The sequence below is a fragment of the Delphinus delphis genome, chromosome 14, assembly GCF_949987515.2.
Source record: "Delphinus delphis chromosome 14, mDelDel1.2, whole genome shotgun sequence".
Taxonomy (NCBI): Eukaryota; Metazoa; Chordata; class Mammalia; order Artiodactyla; family Delphinidae; genus Delphinus; species Delphinus delphis.
In genome coordinates this window covers 59004662-59031008 of record NC_082696.1, presented here as the reverse complement: position 1 = coordinate 59031008, position 26347 = coordinate 59004662, and the positions used below count along the sequence as shown (strand labels likewise).

The window sequence follows — 26347 nt, the reverse complement described above, 5'->3', positions numbered from 1 at the left end:
ATTATTTCTGACACTGATGATTCAGAGTTTATGACATTCTTGACAGACTAAAGTTTATCTTTAGCTCTTTGCAGAAGAAGAAAATAAAGTAATGTAAATAAAATGATAACCTGATTAAAGAACTTTCAAAAACTGTCAATTCTCTATACTGTTATAGAAGCACCTATGGCTAATCATTTTCCCACTTTTTAAAAAGAAAATCTCCTAAGGGATTTTTGTAGGGAAGACTTAAGAATCATTGAAAATGAAAGCTCTTGGGAACTGGGGAGATTACTTTAACTTGAAAACTTTCAGGATGAACTCTCAGCTTCTCAAACAACTCAATGTCATTTTTAACCATTCAGAAGTCCTTTCTATCGATTTTAGTAGTTTCTTTGATAAGAGTAAGATGACTGATTTTGGAAACTTTCAACCTTGGTCAAGAATCTGTTTTGTTTGTTTGTTCGTTGTTTTTTTTAACATCATTATTGGCGTATAATTGCTTTACAATGGTGTGTTAGTTTCTACTGTATAACAAAGTGAATCAGCTATACATATACATATATCCCCATATCTCCTCCCTCCCACCATCCCTATCCCACCACTCTAGGTGGACACAAAGCACCAAGCTGATCTCCCTGTGCTATGCGACTGTTTCCCACTAGCTATCTATTTTACCTTTGGTAGTGTGTACGTGTCCATACCACTCTCTCACTTTGTCCCAGCTTACCCTTCCCCCTCCCCATGTCCTCAAGTTCTTCAGAACCTTGTTTTTTTTTTTTTTTTTTTTTTTGGATTCCATATGTATGAGTTAGCATACGGTATTTGTTTTTCTCTTTCTGACTTACTTCACTCTGTATGACAGATTCTAGGTCCATCCACCTCACCTCAACTAAGTCAATTTTGTTTCTTTTTATGGCAGAGTAATATTGCATTGCATATGGGCCACATCTTCTTTATGAATTCATCTATCATGGACACTTAGGTTGGTTCCATGTCCTGGCTATTGTAAATAGAGCTGCAATGAACATTTTGGTACATGACTCTTTTCGAATTATTGTTTTCTCAGGGTATATGCCCAGTAGTGGGATTGCTGGGTCACATGGTAGTTCTATTTGTAGTTTTTTAAGGAACCTCGATACTGTTCTCCATAGTGGCTGAACGAATTCACATTCCCACCAGCAGTGCAAGTGTGTTCCCTTTTCTCCACACCCTCTCCAGCATTTATTGTTTCTAGATTTTTTGATGATGGCCATTCTGACTGGTGTGAGATGATATCTCATTGTAGTTTTGATTTGCATTTCTCTAATGATTAATGATGTTGAGCATTCTTTCATGTGTTTCTTCGCAATCTGTATATCTTCTTTGGAGAAATGTCTATTTAGGTCTTCTGCCCATTTTTGGATTGGGTGGTTTTTTGTTTTTCGTTTTTTGATATTGAGCTGCATGAGCTGCTTGTAAATTTTGGAGATTAATCCTTTGTTAGTTGCTTCATTTGAAAATATTTTCTCCCATTCTGAGGGTTGTCTTTTGGTCCTGTTTATGGTTTCCTTTGCTGTGCAAAGCTTTTAAGTTTCATTAGGTCCCATTTGTTTATTTTTGTTTTTATTTCCATTACTCTAGGAGGTGGGTCAGAAAGGATCTTGCTGTGATTTATGTCATAGAGTGTTCTGCCTATGTTTTCCTCTAAGAGTTTTATAGTTTCTGGCCTTACATTTAGGTCTTTAATCCATTTTGAGCTTATTTTTGTGTATGGTGTTAGGGAGTGATCTAATCTCATACTTTTAAAAGTACCTGTCCAGTTTTCCCAGCACCACTTATTGAAGAGGCTGTCTTTTCTCCACTGTACATTCCTGCCACCTTTATCAAAGATAAGGTGTCCATATGTGCATGGGTTTATCTCTGGGCTTTCTATCCTGTTCCATTGATCTATCTTTCTGTTTTTGTGCCAGTACCATACCGTCTTGATAACTGTAGCTTTGTAGTATAGTCTGAAGTCAGGGAGCCTGATTCCTCCAGTTCCTTTTTTCGTTCTCAAGATTGTTTTGGCTATTCGGGGTCTTTTGTGTTTCCATACAAATTGCGAAATTTTTTGTTCTAGTTCTGTGAAAAATGCCAGTGGTAGTTTGATAGGGATTGCATTGAATCTATAGATTCCTTTGAGTAGTAGAGTCATTTTCACAATGTTGATTCTTCCAATCCAAGAACATGGTATATCTCTCCATCTATTTGTATCATCTTTAATTTCTTTCATCAGTGTCTTATAATTTTCTGCAAACAGGTCTTTTGTCTCCTTAGGTAGGTTTATTCCTAGATATTTTATTCTTTTTGCTGCAGTGGTAAATGGGAGTGTTTTCTTGATTTCACTTTCAGATTTTTCATCATTAGTATATAGGAATGCCAGAGATTTCTGTGCATTAATTTTGTATCCTGCCACTTTACCAAATTCATTGATTAGCTCTAGTAGTTTTCTGGTAGCATCTTTAGGGTTCTCTATGTATAGGATCATGTCATCTGCAAACAGTGACAGCTTTACTTCTTCTTTTCCGATTTGGATTCCTTTTATTTCCTTTTCTTCTCTGATTGCTGTGGCTAAAACTTCCAAAACTATGTTGAATAAGAGTGGTGAGAGAGGGCAACCTTGTCTTGTTCCTGATCTTAGTGGAAATGCTTTCAGTTTTTCAGCACTGACGACGATGTTGGCTGTGGGTTTGTCATATATGGCCTTTATTATGTTGAGGAAAGTTCCCTCTATGCCTGCTTTCTGCAGGGTTTTTATCATAAATGGGTGTTGAATTTTCTCAAAAGCTTTCTCTGCATCTATTGAGATGATCATATGGTTTTTCTCCTTCAATTTGTTAATATGGTTTATCACATTGATAGATTTGCATATATTGAAGAATCCTTGCATTCCTGGAATAAACCCCACTTGATCATGGTGTATGATCCTTTTAATGTGCTGTTGGATTCTGTTTGCTAGTATTTTGTTGAGGATTTTTGCATCTATGTTCATCAGTGATATTGGCCTGTAGTTTTCTTTCTTTGTGACATCCTTGTCTGGTTTTGGTATCAAGGTGATGGTGGCCTCGAAGAAGGAGTTTGGGAGTGTTCCTCCCTCTGCTATATTTTGGAAGAGTTTGAGAAGGATAGGTGTTAGCTCTTCTCTAAATGTTTGATAGAATTCGCCTGTGAAGCCGTCTGGTCCTGGGCTTTTGTTTGTTGGAAGATTTTTAATCACAGTTTCAATTTCAGTGCTTGTGATTGGTCTGTTCATATTTTCTATTTCTTCCTGATTCAGTCTTGGCAGGTTGTGTATTTCTAAGAATTTGTTCATTTCTTCCAGATTGTCCATTTTATTGGCATAGAGTTGCTTGTAGTAATCTCTCATGATCTTTTGTATTTCTGCAGTGTCAGTTGTTACCTCTCCTTTTTCATTTCTAATTCTATTGAGTCTTCTCCCTTTTTTTCTTGATGAGTCTGGCTAGTGGTTTATCTATTTTGTTTATCTTCTCAAAGAACCAGCTTTTAGTTTTATTGATCTTTCCTATTGTTTCCTTCATTTCTTTTTCATTTATTTCTGATCTGATTTTTATGATTTCTTTCCTTCTGCTAGCCTTGGGGTTTTTTTGTTCTCTTTCTCTAATTGCTTGAGGTGCAAGGTTTGGTTGTTTATTCGAGATGTTTCCTGCTTCTTAAGGTGGGCTTGTATTGCTATAAACTTCCCCCTTAGAACTGCTTTTGCTGCATCCCATAGGTTTTGGGTCGTTGTGTCTCCATTGTCATTTGTTTCTAGGTATTTTTTGATTTCCTCTTTGATTTCTTCAGTGATCACTTCATTATTAAGTAGTGTATTGTTTAGCCTCCATGTGTTTGTATTTTTTACAGATCTTTTCCTGTAATTGATATCTAGTCTTATGGCGTTGTGGTCAGAAAAGATACTTGATACAATTTCAGTTTTCTTAAATTTACCAAGGCTTGATTTGTGACCCAAGATATGATCTATCCTGGAGAATGCTCCATGAGCACTTGAGAAAAATGTGTATTCTGTTGTTTTTGGATGTAGTGTCCTATAAATATCAATTAAGTCCATCTTCTTTAATGTATCATTTAAAGCTTGTGTTTCCTTATTTATTTTCATTTTGGATGATCTGTCCATGGGTGAAAGTGGGGTGTTTAAGTCCCCTACTATGAATGTGTTACTGTCGATTTCCCCTTTTATGGCTGTTAGTATTTGCCTTATGTATTGAGGTGCTCCTGTGTTGGGTGCATAAATATTTACAATTGTTATATCTTCTTCTTGGATCAATCCTTTGATCATTATGTAGTGTCCTTCTTTGTCTCTTTTAATAGTCCTTATTTTAAAGTCTATTTTGTCTGATATGAGAATTGCTACTCCAGCTTTCTTTTGGTTTCCATTTGCATGGAATATCTTTTTCCATCACCTTACTTTCAGTCTGTATGTGTCTCTAGGTCTGAAGTGGGTCTCTTGTAGACAGCATATGTAAGGGTCTTGTTTTTGTATCCATTCAGCTAATCTGTGTCTTTTGGTGGGAGCATTTAGTCCATTTACATTTAAGGTAATTATCGATATGTATGTTCCTATTCCCATTTTCTAAATTGTTTTGGGTTCGTTATTATAGGTCTTTTCCTTCTCTTGTGTTTCTTGCCTAGAGAAGATCCTTTAGCATTTGTTGTAAGGCTGGTTTGGTGGTGCTGAACTCTCTCAGCTTTTGCTTGTCTGTAAAGGTTTTAATTTCCCCATCAGATCTGAATGAGATCCTTGCTGGGTGGAGTAGTCTTGGCTGCAGGTTTTTCTCCTTCATCACTTTCAGTATGTCCTGCCACTCCCTTCTGGCTTGTAGGGTTTCTGCTGAGAGATCAGCTGTTAACCTTATGGGGATTCCCTTATGTGTTATTTGTTGTTTTTCCCTTGCTGCTTTTAATATGCTTTCTTTGTATTTAATTTTTGACAGTTTGATTAATATGTGTCTTGGCGTATTTCTCCTTGTATTTATCCTGTATGGGACTCTCTGTGCTTCCTGGACTTGATTAACTATTTCCTTTCCCATATTAGGGAAGTTTTCAACTATAATCTCTTCAAATATTTTCTCAGTCCCTTTCTTTTTCTCTTCTTCTTCTGGAACCCCTATAATTCGAATGTTGGTGCATTTAATGTTGTCCCAGAGGTCTCTGAGACTGTCCTCAGTTCTTTTCATTCTTTTTTCTTTATTCTGCTCTGCAGTAGTTATTTCTACTATTTTATCTTCCAGGTCACTTATCCGTTCTTCTGCCTCAGTTATTCTGCTATTGATCCCATCTAGAGTACTTTTAATTTCATTTATTGTGTTGTTCATCATTGCTTGTTTCATCTTTATTTCTTCTAGGTCCTTGTTAACTGTTTCTTGCATTTTGTCCATTCTATTTCCAAGATTTCGGATCATCCTTACTATCATTATTCTGAATTCTTTTTCAGGTAGACTGGCTATTTCCTCTTCATTTGTTAGGTCTGGTGCATTTTTATCTTGCTCCTTTATCTGCTGTGTGTTTTTCTGTCTTCTCATTTTGTTTATCTTACTGTGTTTGGGGTCTCCTTTTTGCAGACTGCAGGCTCGTAGTTCCTGCTGTTTTTGATGTCTGTCTCCAGTGGCTAAGGTTGGTTCAGTGGGTTGTGTAGGCTTCCTGGTGGAGGGGACTAGTGACTGTGTTGTGGTGGATGAGGCTGGATCTTGTCTCTCTAGTGGGCAGGTTCACGTCTGGTGGTGTGTTTTGGGGTGTCTGTGGCCTTATTATGACTTTAGGCAGCCTCTCTGCTAATGGGTGGGGTTGTGTTCCTGTTTTGCTAGTTGTTTGGCATAGGTTGTCCAGCACTGTGGCTTGCTGGTCGTTGAGTGAAGCTGGGTGCTGGTGTTAAGATGGAGGTCTCTGGGAGATTTTTGCCGTTTGATATTATGTGGAGCTGGGAGGTCTCTTGTTGACCAGTGTCCTGAAGTTGGCTCTCCTACCTCAGAGGCAGAGCCTTGACTCCTGGCTGGAGCACCAAGAGCCTTTCATCCACACGGCTCAGAATAAAAGGGAGAAAAAGTAGTGGGAATTAGTAGAAGTATGAGGAAAGAAAGAAGGAAAGGAGGGAAGGAAAGAAGGAAGGTAGGAAGAAAGAAAGAAAAGCAAAGAAGGAAAGAAGGCAAGAAGGAAAGAAAGGAGGGAGGGAGGGAGGGAGGAAGGAAGGAAGGAGGGAAAGAAGGAAAAAAGACAGAAAGAAAGAAGATACAGTAAAAATAAAATAAAGTATAATAAAGTTATTGAATTAAAAAATTCTTATTTAGGAAAAAAAAAAAGGGACGGATAGAACCTTAGGACAAATGTTGGAAGCAAAGCTATACAGACAAAATCTTACACAGAAGCATACACATACACCCTCACTAAAAGAGGTAAAGGGGGAAAAATCATAAATCTTGCTGTCAGAGACCACCTCCTCAATTTGGGATGATTCGTTGTCTAAAGGAGGGAAGGAAGGAAGGAAAGAAAGAAAGAAAGAACGGAGGTAAAGTATAATAACGTTATTAAAATTAAAATTGATTATTAAGAAAAAAATTTAAAAAAAAAACCATGGACGGATAGAACCCTAGGACAAATGGTGGAAGCAAGACTATACAGACAAGATCTCACACAGAAGCATACACATACACATTCACAAAAAGAGGAATAGGGGAAAAAAATCATAGATCTTGCTCCTAAAGTCCACTTCCTTAATTTGGGATGATTCGTTGTCTATTCAGGTATTCCACAGATGCAGGGTATATCAAGTTGATTGTGGAGCTTTAATCCGCTGCTTCTGAGGCTGCTGGGAGAGATTTCCCTTTCTCTTCTTTGTTCTCACAGCTCACAGGGGCTCAGCTTTGGATTTGGCCCTGCCTCTGCATGTAGGTCGCTGGAGGGCGTCTGTTTTTTGCTCAGACAGGACGGGGTTAAATTAAAGGAGCCGCTGATTCGGGGGCTCTGGCGCACTCAGGCCGGCGGGGAGGGAGGGGCACGGAGTGCGGGGCGGGCCTGCCGCGGCAAAGTCCGGCGTGACTTTGCACCAGCCTGAGGCGCGCCGTGCGTTCTCCCGGGGAAGTTGTCCCTGGATCCCGGGAACCTGGCAGTGGCGGGCTGCACAGGCTCCGCGGAAGAAGGGTGTGGAGAGTGACCTGTGCTCGCACACAAGCCCCTTGGTGGCGGCAGCAGCAGCCTTAGCGTCTCCCGCCCATCTCTGGGGTCCGCGCTTTTAGCCGCGGCTCGCACCCGTCTCTGGAGCTCCTTTAAGCAGCGCTCTTAAACCCCTCTCCTCACGCCCCAGGAAACAAAGAGGGAAGAAAAAGTCTCTTGCCTCTTCGGCAGGTGCAGACTTTTCCCCGGACTCCCTCCCGGCTAGCCGTGGTGCACCAACCCCTTCAGGCTATGTTCAAGCCGCCCACCCCAGCCCTCTCCCTGCGCTCCGTCCGAAACCGAAACCCGAGCCTCAGAGCCTCAGCTCGCCGCCCCGCCCGCCCGGCGGGTGAGCAGACAAGCCTCTCGGGCTGGTGAGTGCCGGTCAGCACCGATCCTCTGCGCTGGAATCTCTCCGCTTTGCCCTCCGCACCCGTTGCTGTGCACTCCTCCGCGGCTTCGAAGCTCCCCCCTCCGCCTCCCGCAGTCTCCGCCCGCGAAGGGGCTTCCTAGTGTGTGGAAACTTTTCCTCCTTCACAGCTCCCTCCCACTGGTGCAGGTGCCGTCCCTATTCTTTTGTCTCTGTTTATTCTTTTGCCCTACCCAGGTACGTGGGGAGTTTCTTGCCTTTTGGGAGGTCTGAGGTCTTCTGCCAGCCTTCAGTAGGTGTTCTGTAGGAGTTGTTCCACGTGTAGATGTATTTCTGGTGTATCTGTGGGGAGGAAGGTGATCTCCGCGTCTTACTCTTCCGCCATCTTCCGAGCTTATTTTTGTGTATGGTGTCAGGGAGTGTTCTAATTTCATTCTTTTACATGTAGCTGTCCAGTTTTCCTAGCACCACTTACTGAAGAGCCTGTCTTTTTTCCAAAGAATCTGTTGTAATGAGTGTATTGAAAAATGGGTAAAGAGCGCAAAGAAGAAAGTGAGAAATCTGGTAGAAAGTAGGTGGGAGGAAGCCCCTGTAAGGTAGATTGTGGAGCAATTTGAATGGGGGTTTGTGGAAGGGAGACAGAAGCAAAATGGCAAGTAACTGGCAGAGTGAGAGATTTTACCAAGTGTTGGTATGGAACAAGAATCCAATCCTTTTAATTTTTAAAGAGATGAAGAGAAGTGTTGGAAAAGAATTTTTACCACTTGTGGTTTTACTGCCCAGCAGTCTGAGCCTCGTCCAGCCTGTCTTCTTAGGTTGCATGTTTTTATAGAGAGACAAGAATACTTAGGCTCTCTGTCCCTCTAGTGATGCAATTCAGCCACAGTATGAACAATTGCAATGTCATCAATATCACTATCTATGCTGGTTTTTAAAGAATGTGTTGTATGGTCACACTATCCTACTCTCACTTATTTGCCATGTGCCATTTCACTTGTTTGCAGTACTTTCCTCAGCATGTTAAAAAGGACCTGCGGCCTATCCATAAATCTCAACCTTAATAACATATATGGATGTCACAGAGGCCCTCAAAAAGCAGATGACAAAGCAGATTTAAATGTTCAGGGATTTTATTAGGAGAAATATCTGTGTGAAATAAAACAGGAAGGGAGCTGGATAAAGCTGGGATGATAATAAAACCACATGCAAATCTGACCCACAATGAAGGGAAGAGGGAGGGAAGGTTGGTTGCCAGTGTTCTAGACAGCCCTGCATCTAAGGGAGGTTTGGCAAGGCTGTGAAAGAGTGCTCTCCAGCCAAAGTTGTCCATCAGAGGTGTCACTTTGCCTCCCAAGAATGTGTCTGCCTTAGTATTCCTGCCATTTCAGTCATTAGCTGGGAGCAGCCCGTGGAACACATGACCTCAGCATAAATGAGGCTATAGCTTCTGGAGCACAATGGCTGGGCTCCTTGGTCAGCAACGCTCCCTGTAGTGGTGGGTCTGCAAAGCTCATTCTCCTGGCCACTGCAACGAGCCCCTTGACCCATTCAGATCTGCTTCTCCCCACAGGTCCAGGAGCAGCTCCTCCATGTTTCCATGAGCCTTTCTTCCTGAGCAAAAGATTAAAAAGAGGGAGGTGAGTGGAATGAACTAAATCTCCCATCATTACTGTTGATCACTGGGTTATAACCAGTACTTGTCTCCCTCCTCCACTCTTCATTCTAAACTCCTTTCATTCTCACTGATTCCCTTAGCAGGTCTGGGTGGCTTGCCTGACGGTATGAACCAAACTTTCATCCCTGACATATCTCAACCTTTACTATCATATTTCTTACAGTCCGGGTTGCTTCATATGACTGTTCACAGGTACAGTAGGGCAAGGGATTACTAATATCCAAATGGTCTCCACATTCATTCCTCCCTGTCTCCCCATGTGCAAGCACCCTTACATCATTCTGCTGGTCAGAATGAATTACCCCTGCCAATACGATGACTGCTGTTTTCTCCTGTTGGTCCCCGGGCACCAGGAGACCCAAGTTTCTAGGTAGTAGCCATAACTTATAGCTTGATGGCACCCTTGGTGTATTCCCTGGCAGAGCTCAAGAGTGTAAGGACAAGAAGCACAAAATCCCTCAGTGAGTCAGTAATGGCCACTCCTTGGCTTTTGGACCCATGTGTCTTTCCTACTGTGAACAAAGCACCATATAGGGGTCTCTGGTTTGATAAACATACCCCATCCTTTCAGAGCATTTTTTCAGCACTGACACTTCACCTGCACATTTAGAAGGTTAGTCGAGCATTCTATGAGGCTGGATGCCTCTGAGTGGCACAGTATATGTTATGATTAGTGGACCCCATGGTAATTGGCCCACTCTCATACTTCCTTTGCTGTGAAGTGTGTCCCTAAATTAGATGCTAGGCTGTGGGTGATTCCATGTCTTTGATTCAGGCATTCTATTAGCCACTGTATAGCAGTACTGGGTAAAGTTTTGTAGGCAGAGATAAAAAGATAAACTCATGCTCAGAATAACTGTCTACCCCTGTAAGTTAAACCAGGGTGGAATGGGGCAATGTAGTCAACTAACTAATTGAATTCTTTAGGAAATAGTGCCATATCAGAGACTCAGAGTTGCTCTTCATTGTTGACAAGTTGGATATTTGGAGGTAGCAGTGGTTAGATCAGTTTTCATAAGTAAGGTCCATGTTTTTGGACCCATATGTAGCTCCTACTTCTGCCACTATGGCTAGTACATTTGGGTGCTCATCATGCCAGTTCTGGAGTGACTGATAATGAAGGCTGGCTAATGTCAAGTGCAGGAGTCATTTTGTCTACTTTGTTGTTCATTGCCTTTTCCATAGTGGATGCTTTCTGGTAGACAATGGGTGATACAAAAATCTTCACACCTTGTGCCCATTCCTTTGTGTCCATCAACATGGCTCTATCCTGGACCTCCTTGTCTCTTAGGTTCTTGTTCATTTCTTTCTGGACTCCAATGATCAGGCCACTGACCATTGCCCAGAAATCTATATGTATTCTTACCTAAGGTTACATCTCTTTCCACTCAAAACGGATTACCAGGGGCACTGCCTACAGTGCAGCCATTAGGAAGATTTTTTTTCACTCCACTTTTTCAAGGCCAATCCTGAATGTGACTACAATGCCACCACTGTCCATATTTGACTTGCACCCACGTACTGAGGTATTCCATCCACATATGTCAAGCTCAGACTTTTTCTTGATCTTTTACTTAGTGATACAGGAACTCCCATACAAATAAGCAGAGGGACACTGGTGTAACCATAGTGGGTGACATGTGGTCTGGGCTACTTTCTCATGACCACTGGAGTGTGTCCGGGTCTGTTCGTTATTATGATTTGATTGGTGGAACAGAATCCAGCTCATGATGGGCAGTTTCAGATGTATGGTCAGTATGTGTTCCATAACCAAGTGTTCTGTGTTTACTAGAGCCAGTAACACGGTTATTTCTCAAAGAGTGAATAAACCCTCTACTGTGTCGGACCTTACTTCAGAATCCCAGAGGTCTGTGTTGTGATTCTCCACTAGAGCTTGCCATAAGTTCCACACTGCACCTTTGCCAACACTATAGAGTCTTGTGAACCCTCCAACACTATAAAGTATTCTATGCCCCAGATGGTGGGGCTGATTGCCTCGCAGCATGGACCTGCTACAGCATCCTTTCTTGCTCTTCCATTGTTGTGGGTTTTGTTCATTTTTTGTTTCTTAATTTTAGATGTCAAGCATCAACATTGTTGGCCGCCAGTCCCTTCTGCCTGTAAGGATGCCATGCTCTATTAACCATTTCCACAACTCAGCAGGTTAAATCCCTTGACTGTCTCTCCAATTTCACCTGTCATTATGATAATTGAAGCCACTTAATGCTGGCGATAAAGTGCTGTCACCTGGCTTCTGTTACTTAGAGGGAGGGCATTATTACCACCGTTGTTAAAGAGCACAGCTCCGTAACTGCCCCTCCTACCATCCTTGGCCTCTGAAGAACCATCACTGAGCTTTTTACTTATTCCAGTGCCCCTCTTACCAGCACATTTGTGATGGCCTTGGTGAAGGGTATATCTTCTTGACTCTTCTGTGCTTATATAACATATTCATTCAGCATTCTCACTTCCCTCAGCCTCATTATTCCTTCCTCTGCTATCTGCCAGGGCAATATTGGCACTTTTATTTTGCTGAGAGTTTGCCATTATTTTTCACAGACCTCGAAAAGCCACCCAGCAGCAAGGTTGCCCTATTGCCTGGAGTTCTTGCCAGGATGTTAAATTCCATGTCTTTAGAAAGTACATCTAAGGCAATGAATTCTTGCTTATCCAGCTATATGTGGTCCCCTTGATCAAACACCCTCAAAATCCAATCCAAGGGGTACTCCCTCTACCGTTGCCGGAACATGTCAGCTCATTCTTGCAATTTGTTAAGTGTGGAGTCTCTTTCCTCCCTTATCAGGGATAACACACTCCTGGCCAGGTTATGATGGGGTTTGACCTTAGTTATTGGCCTGGCAGTCAGAAGAGGAGTTGGGGCAACTCCTGAGGGGGTAACTATTACCTTATGAGAGAGAAGCTTCTGTATCATCTTCTCCTCCAGGGGGAATACTAGCTCTCACTAAGGAAATATGGGCTATCTTTGCAAGCCCAGAGAGTCCTGGGGTGACCAGAAGTTTGAATGGTCCTCAAGGTCAGCCATCCAGATTTCCCTGTCCCATTTTTCATGGGCGTAGGTTTTTCCCACCAGGGCCCTCATCTTTGCACGAGAAACTGCCTTGGCTGAGTATTCAAATATGTCTGAGGCTCTGTGCCTCTGGCAGTTAAGTCTTTAGCCTGTCACTTAATTGTATTTACACTTCCACTACAGGTGATAAGGGCCTCTTTGTAAGCTAGCACTGAGACTCTCCAGGTTCACACACTTAACCATAAACTTCTTGTTAACAACCCTCAGTCTCTCATTATCCATCTGAAGAGTGTTCTACTCTGCTGTCTTTGTGTGCATTGTTTCCCGCCCCCCCTATTTTTCAGATGTCTGCATCTTCGCACCTGCTACAGCATTCTGTTCCACTAAGACATTTCCCCAGGTCATCATTGGTAAAATCTTTAACAATTGAGCTGCTACTCTGTGCCAAGGACTATCGTACTAACCAAGATGGTTTCCTCTGCACCTGCCAGGTGGTAGGTGAGCCAGTCCCAAATCTTCATCTTACTCCTCATTTGCTCAGATGAATGTTGATGCCACTTGTCTTGTACTTCTGAGAAGCAGACACCAAGATTGGATTAAACATGCAAGTATTTTATTAGAGAAAATACCCCTTTGAGTTAAAATAGTGAGGGAAGTGTTTAGCACCTTCAGGCCACAATGTGGGAGAAAGAAGGAAGGTAGTGTCCTTGACAATTGATACTGTCTAAGGAAGTTTTAGCAAGGGCTTTAGGGAGTCTTCCAGCCAAAGTCAGCTGTCAGAGGAGTCCAGTGTCTCCCAGGAATAGGCATCACTTAATATCCTTGCCATGCTCAGTGATTGGCTAGGAGCAGCCCATGGGAAGTGTGGCCTCAGTGCAAATGTCACAGTGGGTTTCACGGTGCAGCAGTGGGGCCCCTGGTCAGTTACACTTCCCATAGTGGGAAGTACACAAGGCACATCCTCATGGCTTTCACACAGAGACAGGTGTTTACTTCTGAAGTCCTTTCCTGTTCCCCCTTCATTTTCTTCCTTGTTGGTTATAATTTTTGAATTTAGTGATTGTCTTTGCATTCTTTTCCCTAATATAAAAAAATAGAAACAGCAAAGGATTTCCAGTCAGAAGGACCTGGGTTAAATTACTACCACTAGAGCAGGACTTGAGGACAACCTCTGGTTTGCAATTTCCTCATTTAAAAAATAGTGAAGTAGCAAGATTGTGTTGAGAATGAAGGAAACCAGGTCTGTAACTAGACATAATATTATATACTAATTTATTTGTTCTTTGTCCCACTTCCTTTTCCCCTTCCCTAACCTCATGCTCCCTCCACTGGAATGTAAGATCCATGAGTCCCAGGGGCATTTCTGAATCTTTTACTTCTATATGTCACCAGCACCAGAACTATACCTGCCACACTTAAACAGTATTTGTTGAGTGGATGAATTAACTTGTTTAGCTTAGTATTTGAGATACAGTAGGTTTCCAATACGTAAAATTTCTCATTTTTCCCCAGAGTCTGAACAAGTACATTTTCCTCCTGTGTATATTATTGTTATTGTACAAACCAAGAATGAATTTTCTGATAGAAAAAAATACAAGAAAATGGTGTAAGACACTTCCATGATGGCCAGAGATTTCTGAGCCCATTTGAACAGTGTTGTGAAAATCACGAATGTGGATAAATCACAGTGATAATTTTGGGGATTTTATTTTAGAATTTAATCATTTTATAATTTTAGACTGAATACTGGGATTATTGTTGATATAGAATATTTTATTTCGAAGACATTTTTAATTTGCTTCACCATTCAACAAGTACTTCCCACATTTCAGGCACTGTGCTAGACTTTTTTTTTTTTTTTTTTTGCAGTACGCGGGTCTCTCACTGCTGTGGCCTCTCCCGTTGTGGAGCACAGGCTCCAGACACGCAGGCTCAGCGGCCATGGCTCACGGGCCCAGCCGCTCTATGGCATGTGGGATCTTCCCGGACCAGGGCACGAACCCGTGTCCCCTGCATCTGCAGGCGGACTCCCAACCACTGCGCCACCAGGGAAGCCCCTGTTTGTTTGTTTTTGAAGGATACTTGACCTACAGCACATTTAGTACCTGTTACACACATAATGATTCAATATTTCTATATATTTCACAATGATTACCATGGTAAGTCTAGTTACAATATGCAACCACACAAAGATATGACATAGTTTTTGACTATCATCCCCACAATGTATATTTCATACCCAACATTTATCTTGCAACTGGAAATTTGTACCTCTTAATCTTCCTCACCTATTTCTTTCCTCCCCACCCCTCCTCCCCTCTGACAATCACCTGTTTGTTCTCTGAATCTATAATTCTGTTTCTGTTTTGTTATATTTGTTCATTTGATTTTTAGATTCCACATATAAGTGAAATCATATAGTATTTGTCTTTCTCTATCTGACTTGTTTCACTTAGCATAATACCCTCTATATCCATCCATGTTGTCACAAATGGCAACATTTCATTCGTTTTATAGCTGAGCAGTATTCCATCACACATACACACACGTACCACATCTTCCTTATCCATTCATCTATTGATGAGCATTTAGGTTGCTTCCATATCTTGGCTATTGTAAATAATGTTGCAATGTGTCCTTTCTAATTAGTGTTTTCATTTTCTTCAGATGTATATCCAGGAGTGGAATTGCTGGGTCATATGGTAGTTTTATCGTTCATGTTTTGAGAAATCTCCATACTGTTTTCCATAGTGGCTGCAGCAGTTTACATTCCCACCAACAGTGCACCAGGGTTCCCTTTTCTCTGCATCCTCGCCAGCACTTCTTATTTGTTGTCTTTTGGATGACGGCCATTCTGACAGGTGTGAGGTGATATCTCATTGTGGTTTTGATTTGCATTCCTCTGATGATTATTGATGTTGAGCATCTTTTCATGTGCCTGTGAGCCATCTGTATATCTTCTTTGGAAAAATGTCTATTCAGATCCTCTATTTTTTAATCAGGTTGTGTTTTTCTTTTTGATGTTGAGTTATATGAGTTCTTTGATATTAACTCTTTATCTTATATGTTGTCTGCAAATATCTTCTCCCATTCAGTAGGTCCCCTTTTCATTTTGTTTATAGTTTCCTTCACTGTACGAAAGCTTTTTAGTTTGATGTAGTCCCATTTGTTTATTTTTGCTTTTGTTTCCTTTGCCTGAGGAGACACATCCAAAATACCAAGACCTGTGGCAAAGAGCTTACTGTATATGTTTTCTAGAAGTTTTATGGTTTCAGGTCTTACATTTAAGTCTTCAGTCCACTTTGAATTTATTTTTGTGCATAGTGTTGAGAGAGTGGTAGTCCAGCTTGATTCTTTTGCAAGAAGCTACAAGCTGCCCAGCTTTCCCAATACCACTTATTGAAGAAAATTTTTTAAAAATTCCTTAAATTTTTAAAAAATTCCTACTGAGTAGTGGTATGTATATTATTGTGGTGAATCTATAATATTTTCCCACTGTTAAAACCTTTTTCTTAGGATAATACACTTTATTAAACTAGCTTTTAAAAAATTATGCTTAAAAAGACAACTTTTGGGGCTTCCCTGGTGGCGCAGTGGTTGGGAGTCCGCCTGCCGATGCAGGGGACACGGGTTTGTGCCCCCGTCCGGGAAGATCCCACATGCCGCGGAGCGGCTGGGCCCGTGAGCCATGGCCGCTGAGCTTGCGTGTCCGGAGCCTGTGCTCCGCAACGGGAGAGGCCACAACAGTGAGAGGCCCGTGTACCGCGAAAAAAAAAAAAAAAAGAGACAACTTTTTACTACTGAGTAGTATTCCATTGAGTGTATATACCATAATTTGTTTATTCTTTCTTCTGTTAATAGACATTTGGATTGTTTCTAATTGTGGCTGTTATAAATGATATGTTTCTAGTTCAGCTACCATGGTCATTTGTATACATATCTTTTTGTAGACATATGTTTTCATTTCTTTTGGATAAATACCTAAGAGTTGAGTTGCTGAGTCATATGATAAGTATTTGTTTAACTTAATAAGAAACTCCAAATTGTTTTCTAAATTGACTAAACCATCTTATATTCCCTTTGGTGGTATGTGAAATTTTGAGTCCCTCCACTTTCTCACCAACACTCGATATCATAAATCTTTTTATTTTTAGCCATTCTGGAGTATATATAATGGCATCCCAAACTGATACATGCAACAACATGGACAAAGCTCACAAACTTTAAGCTGAGTGAAATAATCATGCACAAAGGAGTATATACTGTATGATTCCATTTATATGAAATTCTAGAAGGCAAATATGATCTATAGTGACATAGAGCAGATCAATATTTGCTTGGTGCCAGGGATGGGGCTAAAGATTATCTACAAAGGACACAGTGCAAAGGAACTTTTGAGGATCATGGAAATAATCTGAATGTTTATTAAAATAGTGTATCAATGTAAATATTTGTTAGAATTCATCAAAATATACACTTAAAATAATACGTCCATAAAATTGATATAATAAGAAACATATTAAACTTGCTTTTGATTATTAGCAAAAAGTCTTAAACATATCAGCTTACTATTAGGAATACAAGGCATTTTAAAAATGTGAAATAAGTACATAGGCAATCCACAAAATCAGGCACTGTGCTTTCCAGGGACGCATGTCTGTAAAAGCTATCTGAATATCCTTCATTCGGTCAGACTCAATCAAGTCCTTACACTTACAGAGTAAAATTCTAATCAGATGGTCAGTTGAGTCAGGTTATGATATTTCTAATTTACCAAAATATGAGTATTTGTTAATTATTATTAAATTATTAAATGAATACATGTTCTTTATGAAAAGCAATGCATGGGAGATTATTCATCATTCCACCACCCAAGGGCAATTATCATTCATATTTTGGAGTATTCCTTTATTTTTGATGCAAATTTTACATGTCTCATATAATACGGTAAGTGATATTTTGTAAGTGCATTTTTACTCAGTATTATATCATTAACACTTTCCCAAGTCATTAAACATTCCATTAAAATCATTTTAATAACTACATAATAGTTCATCATATGCATGTACCATAATTAACGATTACTCTTTTAATGGCATTTAGGTTTTTTCTAAATAGCAGACACGTTACCTAGCCCACTGAAATTTCTCCAGAAATTTTATTGAATGAATGAATGAGTCATAAACAATGTTGTGAAGAACATCTTTGTGTCACAATTTATATATTTTGTGAGAAATTTTAAGATAAATTCCCAGAACTAGAATGTCTGTGGCAAATACATAAAAAATATTAGAGGTACTGATTCAATTGTCAGAAGCTTTTATCTTGGGAGAAAAGACAAAAATGATACTATGTGTGGATCTTCAAAAATTAACTAAGGCACATTTTAAAATAATTAAATGTATTTTAGAGAGTTATGGTTCACTTTCGACTGGCTATTTCTCTTAATGGTGTTTTAGTAAGATCAATTAAAGGTAAAACTGTGGCCCTTTTGTTTCTTTCTTTTTTAAAATAACCTCACGGTAGTCCTATCTCTAACAACATCTTTTAGATCATCTCTGATCCTACCACATTATTTAAGTCCACTTTATAAATTCCAGACTTTTTGTCTTGTTTACAGCTTCTGTTCGTACATTTTGCCATTACTGTCTTTTTTCATCCAGTTTGGTCATCATGTAAATTTGTTTCCACTCTGGCACTTACTGAGTAGCAGACACTAAGAAAACACATAACTACTCTGTTGTGGTGATGGTGACAGAGTTGACACTTTCTACTTGGTGCTCTACATTAATCTGCCCTGACTTATTTTCCCAATGTAGCCTCAAGAATGAAGCCACAATCTCTTTTAGTGTTGATTCCTTTTTACATCTATTTCTCAAGGTGAAACTTTCTCACTGCCTAAAGGAGCAGGCCTTAGGGCTTACTGAACACATTTCAGGTCTTGCTAGTCAAGCTGACCATGAAAGCGAGAGTACTGGCTGATGGTCTGGCTCCAAGGCTAGAGCCTTGCTCCATGCTGGCCAGTGCTCCTTCCTATTCTGATCCAGATTTCAGCCCTTAGTGGGAGTGGCTCTGCCTTGTGCAATGATATGGAGCTGGAAGAAAGATTCTCTTGCCATATTGCTTCTAGGACATTAATCCCTGGAAAGCTCTTAATTTCTTTGCGGTCTTTTCTAGTTTCTTCATTTCCAGTTCTCCTATTTCTTCATAATTTGGGGCAGTTGCTTAACATAAAAATATTGTGGTTTATTTTCAAAAGCCTGCTTTCCTGGGAGAGAAGTCTCTTTTTTAATACTAACTAGATAATTACATTATGTCATACACCTTGTATAAGTCATGCCTAGGACTTAAATCCATATCCATATGACCAAAATAACCCAACTGGTATGTTTTCTTGATAGTTCGGCGTTATAAGAACCAAATACATATGACGCACACATAGTCTGCCTGGATGACTTTGGTAAAGATGAGTCTGAAAAAAGTAAATAAAATGACTGGAGCAACTTAAATGCCTAAGTGGCAGCATCTCAGTATTTTCTGTATGTTTCAATTTAGGAAGGAACATTTATTCTTTCACTTCCTTAAACAGAATCAAGTAATTTTCTGTTTTATTGAAAATTTAAAATTTTAATGCAGATTTATAAAACCTATGAGAAAAAACTGGCTCACTGTTTCTTTCTGGGTTATGTATTACAACTGAGGTACCAAAATCGGAATGCTTTTGCAGAAAGTCTCAAATATTTTACAAGTCACATTGCTGACATGTGGCAGTGAATAAAGCTGTGATACCTTGAAACCCAATTTAAAGCTTTTTAGACTAATCAATACTGCTCTTCAATTTTAAAAATGCATTTCTCTTCATCACAAATGAGGTGAGAGTTAATATATAAGTGGTTAGTCAAAAAGTATGGCACAGTTCCCCTGGCAACTGCCCATTTCCTTGACTCCATTGCTATGCACTGCATGAGGGCGTGTCAGAGCTGCAGGCCAAGTAAGGGTCAAGGGTTTGGGGAAAACAGGTGTCGCTCAGACCATTTTACTTGACAGTAGCTAGCACTGAGGTCACTAACCCAGTGGAAGGAAAATAGGCCCAACAACAGTGGCAAGTTGTAGATGTGACATTTTTTGCCCTCCTTTTTACTTTCATTTCCTTTTTGATTCACACTAAATCTTTTCTTTTTCAACAACACGGGGAGGAATGCCTTTGCTTCTGGGCCCTACAAGGACTCAGATCTATAGATACCTGTGGAATTTTGAAATTTCAAGACAGGACGAAAAATTATCTTAAGCCAGTGTTGGATGATTTGGTGATAAATTCTGACTTCCATCAAGAGGTATAAATAAAATAAAATGTACAGATGAATTAGACAATGAAATAACTTTTTTTTCTTTTTTCCTTTGGTTTAATATGCTTTGGCTTTAATTTTCCTAAAACATGAAATAGACACGATGCTTTATTTTTCATTTGACTTCTTATTTATTTACTTGTTTTTCATTTTCTTCTAATTTCTATTTCTCTCTCTCTCTTTCACACTCAGGCTCATTTATACACACACACACACACACACAAAATCACATTTCCTTCTTTGAATAAAGGAGCAGGTTTTATACAATGTTTCAAGATTTTTATTTCAAGAGTATTACTTCTCTTGAAAGTTGGGCACATTTTATAATATTCCTTGAAAAATAGCTGTAAGTCATCTTTCTACTTGATGCTTACTGCACAAAATTAAAATACTCCAGCTTTTTACTGTATTTATCAATTTCTTTTAAAGTAGCAGTCCTCTATAAAGGTGCCGTCAGGAGGCATTGTGACATGAAATAATTTTGTAAAATGTCGTAAAAAGTAGATATTTCACTAGATACTCCTAATAATATTTTATAGCTCATGTAGTTGGCATCCTTCTAATACTCCAGAGTATTTATGAAGACAACTGGGAATTAATTTACAAGTATTGAGTTTAAACCCACTACAGCATATTGTATTGCTTGTGTAATACCAGTATAAATGAAAAAAAAAAAGTTAGTGTATCAAGATGCAAATGGTAGTTAAAAAAATATCATGATGTACTGTGATGAAATGGTAATGTCATGAATATCTGTTGGTATATTCTAGCAATTAAAAGAATAAAATATCACGATATACTGTGATGAAATGTTAATGTTATGAATATCTTTGGGTATATTCTAGCAATTAAAAGAATCTGTTTTTTGTAAATGGAATTGATACATTTAATACACATCTGTCAGATTCAGACCTGAAAAGCTAAGGGAAAAAAATAAAGGCAATGACAGTGGATTTTTTATATTTATAAGGAAATGTTATATGGATCAATTTGTAAGCTTGCTTCTTTTTTGATAAAATGAGAAATATCAATTGTTTTCCATAAAACAGGCTTTACTTTTCCATTTGACATTAGTTCATACGTTTCTTTGTTTTACTTTTCAGGCTCAACTTTCCTGCATAATTAAGAATTTGCAGCTTGGTAATGCCAAGAACCACACCTGCACTGAAATCAATTATCTATTTGGTAAGTGAGGCAGAAAATATTTGATAAATATTTTTTATCTGCAGTTACTCTGATGTTCACAATATATCTATGATTTTATTGAAGATCTTAAGAAAATTTCCAAGTATCACTTAAGATTATTTTGTTCAAACTGCTTTGTATTCTGGCAAAGTAGGGGACCTGCTTTTATGGATATGTTTAATCCATTGTGTTTAAAAATAGGAAGTTTTATATGCTGCCATTCTTAAAAAGTGGGAAAGGCTGAAAATACATGCATTTATATAATCCATTTTTGAATCTAGCACTTTATCTTTTTATCAAAGTCAAGCTCAAAGCAAAATACTTCTAATTCATCACATGGAAAAATTAAACCTCACTTGTCTTAGCATGTTCTGGCTTCTATAACAGAATACCACAGACCAAGTAGCTTATAAATATGGAAATTTACTTCTCATAGTTCTGTGGGCTGGGAAGTTCAAGAGTAAGGCACTGGCAGTTTTGTTTTCTGGTGCAGGTTCATAGAGAGTTGTCTTCTCATAGTATCCTCACATGGCAAAGCAGCAAGGTCTCTGGGGTCTCCTTTGTAAGGGGCCCTAATCTCATTCATGAGAGCTCCTCCCTTATGACCTAATCACCTCCCAAAGCCCTGCTTCCAAATACCGACATATTGGGGATTTGGTTTCAACATATGCATATTTTTTTGTGGGGGGGGGGGGCACAAACATTCAGCCTATAGTATCATTCTACGTTAATATTTCTTTCATCACTTAATTTTATAAAAATTAGGAATTTAACAGCCCAGGACGTTTTACTTCAACTGTTCATCCAGTCTTCCTTAGAGAGTAAGAACTTCCCAAACACCTAACCTAAGTATTCTCTTGTTATACTTGGCCCTTGGCCTCTGTTTTTCCCTTTAGCATTTTCTGTTAATAATTTTTTTTTTTTTTTTACTGAAGACTGAAAAATAAAATTGAATGCAATTTTAATCTTTGATAATATCAAATGTACAAAATTCCTCAGTATATTATTGTCATTAGTTAAATCTTTACAAAAATGGTGACAAAGCAGTGAGCAAAAGTTTAAAAAGCATTTAGAAAGATTGTGAAGAAATTAATCCAAGACATTAGGGTATAGAAACAAAGTGTAAGAAAACAAAAGGTTGAGAAAGAGAAAACACAATAAAATGTAAAAGAATTAATATTGAGTGCTAATCATTTATTTAATATTATTGAACAACTATTCCGTTCTAAAAGCTGATCTATTTCTGATTTGCCACTAATCACTTTGTACTGAAAATATTTGATATTAAATATTTTTATATCAAGACAATGGCTTTGATATAAAAATATTTATAAGTAGAAAATTTCTAATATAGAAAAATGTCTAAATAGAAAAATTTTTTAATCTTTAATAATATCCTCAAGTACAAAACATTACTAACATTTAGCATCTTGTCTTTTTTCTGTGCACATAAACTGTTTTTACTGAATTACAAATCTTCTAAATATTGAGCTGTATACTCTACTTTTAAAAGTTAACTTAATTTTTTATTATTTTCCATTATATTAAATATCTAAAATATGATTTTAAATGACTCTATGATATTTCAACAAGTGTAGGTACCAAAATTTATTTAATATTTCCCCTACTCTTGGGCATGTAGGTTGTTTACCATGTTTTGTTGCTTTAGGTGATGTTACAGTCAATATTCTCATTCACAAATCTTTGGTTTGCTTCACCACGTTTCCACAGAATAAATCCCCAAAAGTGTAACTATGAGTGTAAAACTGATATCCAGCAAAATTATGTCAACTTAAATGTCTACCAGTAGTTTGAAATTATGCCTAATTCTTGGTTCCTCCTCACCCGACTAAGTGTAATACTGAAAAAAAAAAGTTATTACTTGAGAAATCTTTGCCACTATAATGGATGAAAACAGAGTATTTTGTTTTAATTTGCATTTATTTGATTACAAACATGGTTGAATATTTTTCATATGCTTATTAAACATTCCTTCTCATATCATAGTAGCTCTTTTGAACTATTAGTTTTTTTCTTATTGATTACAAAGAACTTTTTACATGTTAATATTATAAATCTCTTTTCAATTTGTAACATTTCCTCAAACACTGTTTGCCTTTTATTGTTCTTTATATATATTTAACATACTTAATATTGACCAAACTCAAATCCTTGGAGTTTTCTATCATAATTTTTTTTTTAAATGTTTTTACTGAAGTATAGTTGATTTACATGTTGTGTTAGTTTCAGGTGTACAGCAAAGTGATTCAGTTGTATGTATATATGTATAGGAAAGAATACATATTTTTTCAGATTCTTTTCCTTTATAGGTTATTACAAAATACTGAGTATAGTTCCCTGTGCTATACAGTAGGTTCTTGTTGGTTATCTACTTTATATTTAGTAGTGTGCATATGTCAATCCTGAACTCCTGATTTATCCCTCCCCCACCCCTCTCCCCTTTGGTAACCATCGTTTGCTTTCTGTCTGTGGATCTATTTCTATTTTGTATATACATTCATTTGTATCTTTTTTTTAGATTCCACATATAAGCCATATAATTGATATTTGTCTTTCTCTGTTTGACTTGCTTCACTTAGTAAGATAATCTCTAGGTACATCCATGTTGTACACACACACACACACCACATCTTCTTTATCCATTCATCTGTCAATAGACATTTAGGTTGCTTCCATGTTTTTGCTATTGTAAATAGTGTTGCAATGAACATTGGGATGCATGTACCTTTTCAAATTATGATTTTCTCTGGATATATGCCCAGGAGTAGGATTGCAGTATCATATGGTAGCTCTATTTTTAGATTTTAAAGGAACCTCCATATAGTTCTCCCTAGTGACTATACCAATTCACATTCCCACCAACAGTGTAAGGGGGTTCCTTTTTCTTCACACCCTCTCCAGCATTTATTATTTGTTCACATTTTGATGATGTCCATTCTGACCAGTGTGAGGTGATACCTCATTGTAGTTTTGATTTGCATTTCTCTAATAATTAGTGATGTTGAGCATTTTTTCATGTGCCTTTCGGCCATCTATATGTGTTCTTTGGAGAAATGTCTATTTAGATCTTCTGCTCATTTTTTTTATTGCATTCTTTGTTTTTTTAATATTGAGCTGTATGAGTTTGTATATTTTGGAGATTAATCTCTCATCAGTCACATCATTTGCAAAGATTTTCTCCCATTCTGTAGGTTGTCTTTTTGTTTGGTTTACAGTTTCTTTTGCTGTGCAAAAGCTTTTAAGTTTAGTTAGGTCCCATTTATTTTTGCTTTTATTTTCATTACTCTAAGAGATGGATCCAAAAAGATATTGCTGCAATTTATGTCAATGAGTGTTCTGCCTATGTTTTCCCCTAGGAGTTTTATAGTATCCAGTCTTACATTTAGGTCTTTAATGCATTTTGAGTTTTTTTATCTATGGTGTTAGAGAATGTTCTAATTTCATTATTTTACATGTAGCTGTCTAGTTTTCCCAGCACCGCTTATTGAAGAGACTGTCTTTTCTCCATTGAACATTCTTGCCTCCTTTGTCATAGATTAATTGACCATAGGTGCATGGGTTTATTTCTGGGCTTTCTATCCTGTTCCATTGATCTATATGTCTGTTTTTGTGCCAGTACTATATTGTTTTGATTACTATAGCTTTGTAGTATAGTGTGAAGTCAGGGAGCGATGACATCAATCAAATGGTAAATAATAGTATTACTTTCAAATTTACAGGGATAAAATTGAATGAAAACAATATATATTAAAGATATGCATCCCAAATATATAAAATACATTTAAAAATCAATAATAAAAGAATAATTATTTAAAATGGAAGGATTTTAACCCTTTAATTAGTTTTAAAAAATTGAACAAAACATTCACAAAATAGAATATACAAGCTAATAAGAATATGGAAATTTGATCGACATTTTTTATCCACCGGAGAAATGCAAATAATTGAAACTCAGTGGACCATTCCTTCACACCTATTAGAAGAACAAAAATAAATAAATAAATAAATAAATAAATAAAAAGAAAGAAAAGGAAAGAAACAAAAGTTGACAGTGCCAATTATTAGCAAAGTTTCAGAGCAATAGGTACTTTCTTATATTTCCAGTGGAAGTAGAAAACCTAGGAAAACTATTTGGCAATTTCAATCCTATATGTTTATGAAATGAATTAAAAACATGTATTTATACAATACTTGTGCAAGGATATACATAGCAGCTTTCATGACATATAAAACCTGAAATCAATAAAATGAGTCATAATATGTGACTTTGTAAACAAACTATGATGTACTCATACAATGAATTACTACTCAGCAGTATAAAAGTTATAAATTACTGAGACATCCAAAAATATGGATGAATCTCTAAAAAGAAGAATTTTTTTTTTTTTTTTCTGCTAAGGAGAGGCTACATATAAATGCCAGACACAAACGAGTACTTTCTGTATTCTGAGGACATGGAAATGTTCTATTACTTGATCGATGTTGTGGTTACATAGATGTATGTATTTGTCAACTAGGACACATGTAAGAGTATAAACTAGAGAACTATTAACCCATCTCATTTATTAGTCTTGAGTTAATATGGTAAAAATGTTAATTCTTCAAATTTTGATTATTAAATTTAATGAAATTCCAATAGAACTCAAACAGAACTATTATGGGAATTGGATAAAATGATCTTAAAGTGTATGTGGAAGACTAAATAAAGGAGTGTAAGTAGAAGTAATTAATTAATAAATTGGACTACTATAATACAACATGTACAAAATAAATTCTAGTTGGTTTTTAAAAGAGTCTGCACAAATATCTCAGAGATTATATATACAATCTGGGTTTCTGTGAGAGGTCTTCCTAAGCAAGAATGGAAATCCAGTTACCAAAAAAAATAATAGATAAGCATGTTTGATAATATAAAAATGAAAACTTTGTATAGCAAAAGATTTCCAAAATTTGAGAAGAAATATGAACTTAGAATAAGATAAATGAGGACCTCATTTACACTGTTTCTAATCATGCTCGCTAGAATATTATATATTAGCTTTGAACAAATTATTTAATTATTATAATTAGATGAAAGTTTTCAACTCAAATTAAGTTATTATTCATTCATCTAATTTATTCAACAAATATGTTTTGGGCACCTATTATATTCTAGCCATGTCCTAGTTGCTGAAGATACAGCAGTAAATAGAACCAAAGAGAGAAAACCAGCTCTCATGGAACTCACATTCTAAATAAGTAAAATTAATAGATAATAAGTAAAATATATAATAAATAATGAGTAAAATAATAAATAAATAAGTAAAATAGGTGTTAAAGAACATAATATGTAAAATATATAGTATGTTAGAGAGTGATAAGTGTAGTGGTGCAAAACCAGAGTAGTGATATAGGAAGTATGTCGTGTGTGTGTGTGTGTGCACTGATTTAGACAAGGTGTCCAGGGAGTTGCTCACTGAGAAGATGACAGGTGACTAAAGAGCTGAAGGAAAGGAAAAAGCAAATCACGTGAATATTGAAGTCCAGATTATAGAGGAATAGGAAACAAAGTTTGAAGG

The 26347-nt window shown here is 37.6% G+C and overlaps 1 long non-coding RNA gene across 1 annotated transcript in view; it reads left to right on the top strand.

The window, feature by feature from the left end:
• Positions 1-26347, top strand: part of LOC132437344 (uncharacterized) — a 219250-nt gene that overhangs the window by 85875 nt on the left and 107028 nt on the right. The window contains exons 2-3 of the long non-coding RNA XR_009522007.1: positions 9105-9171; positions 20687-20768. This is a non-coding gene — a long non-coding RNA (uncharacterized lncRNA). The remainder of the gene's footprint in view (positions 1-9104; positions 9172-20686; positions 20769-26347) is intronic.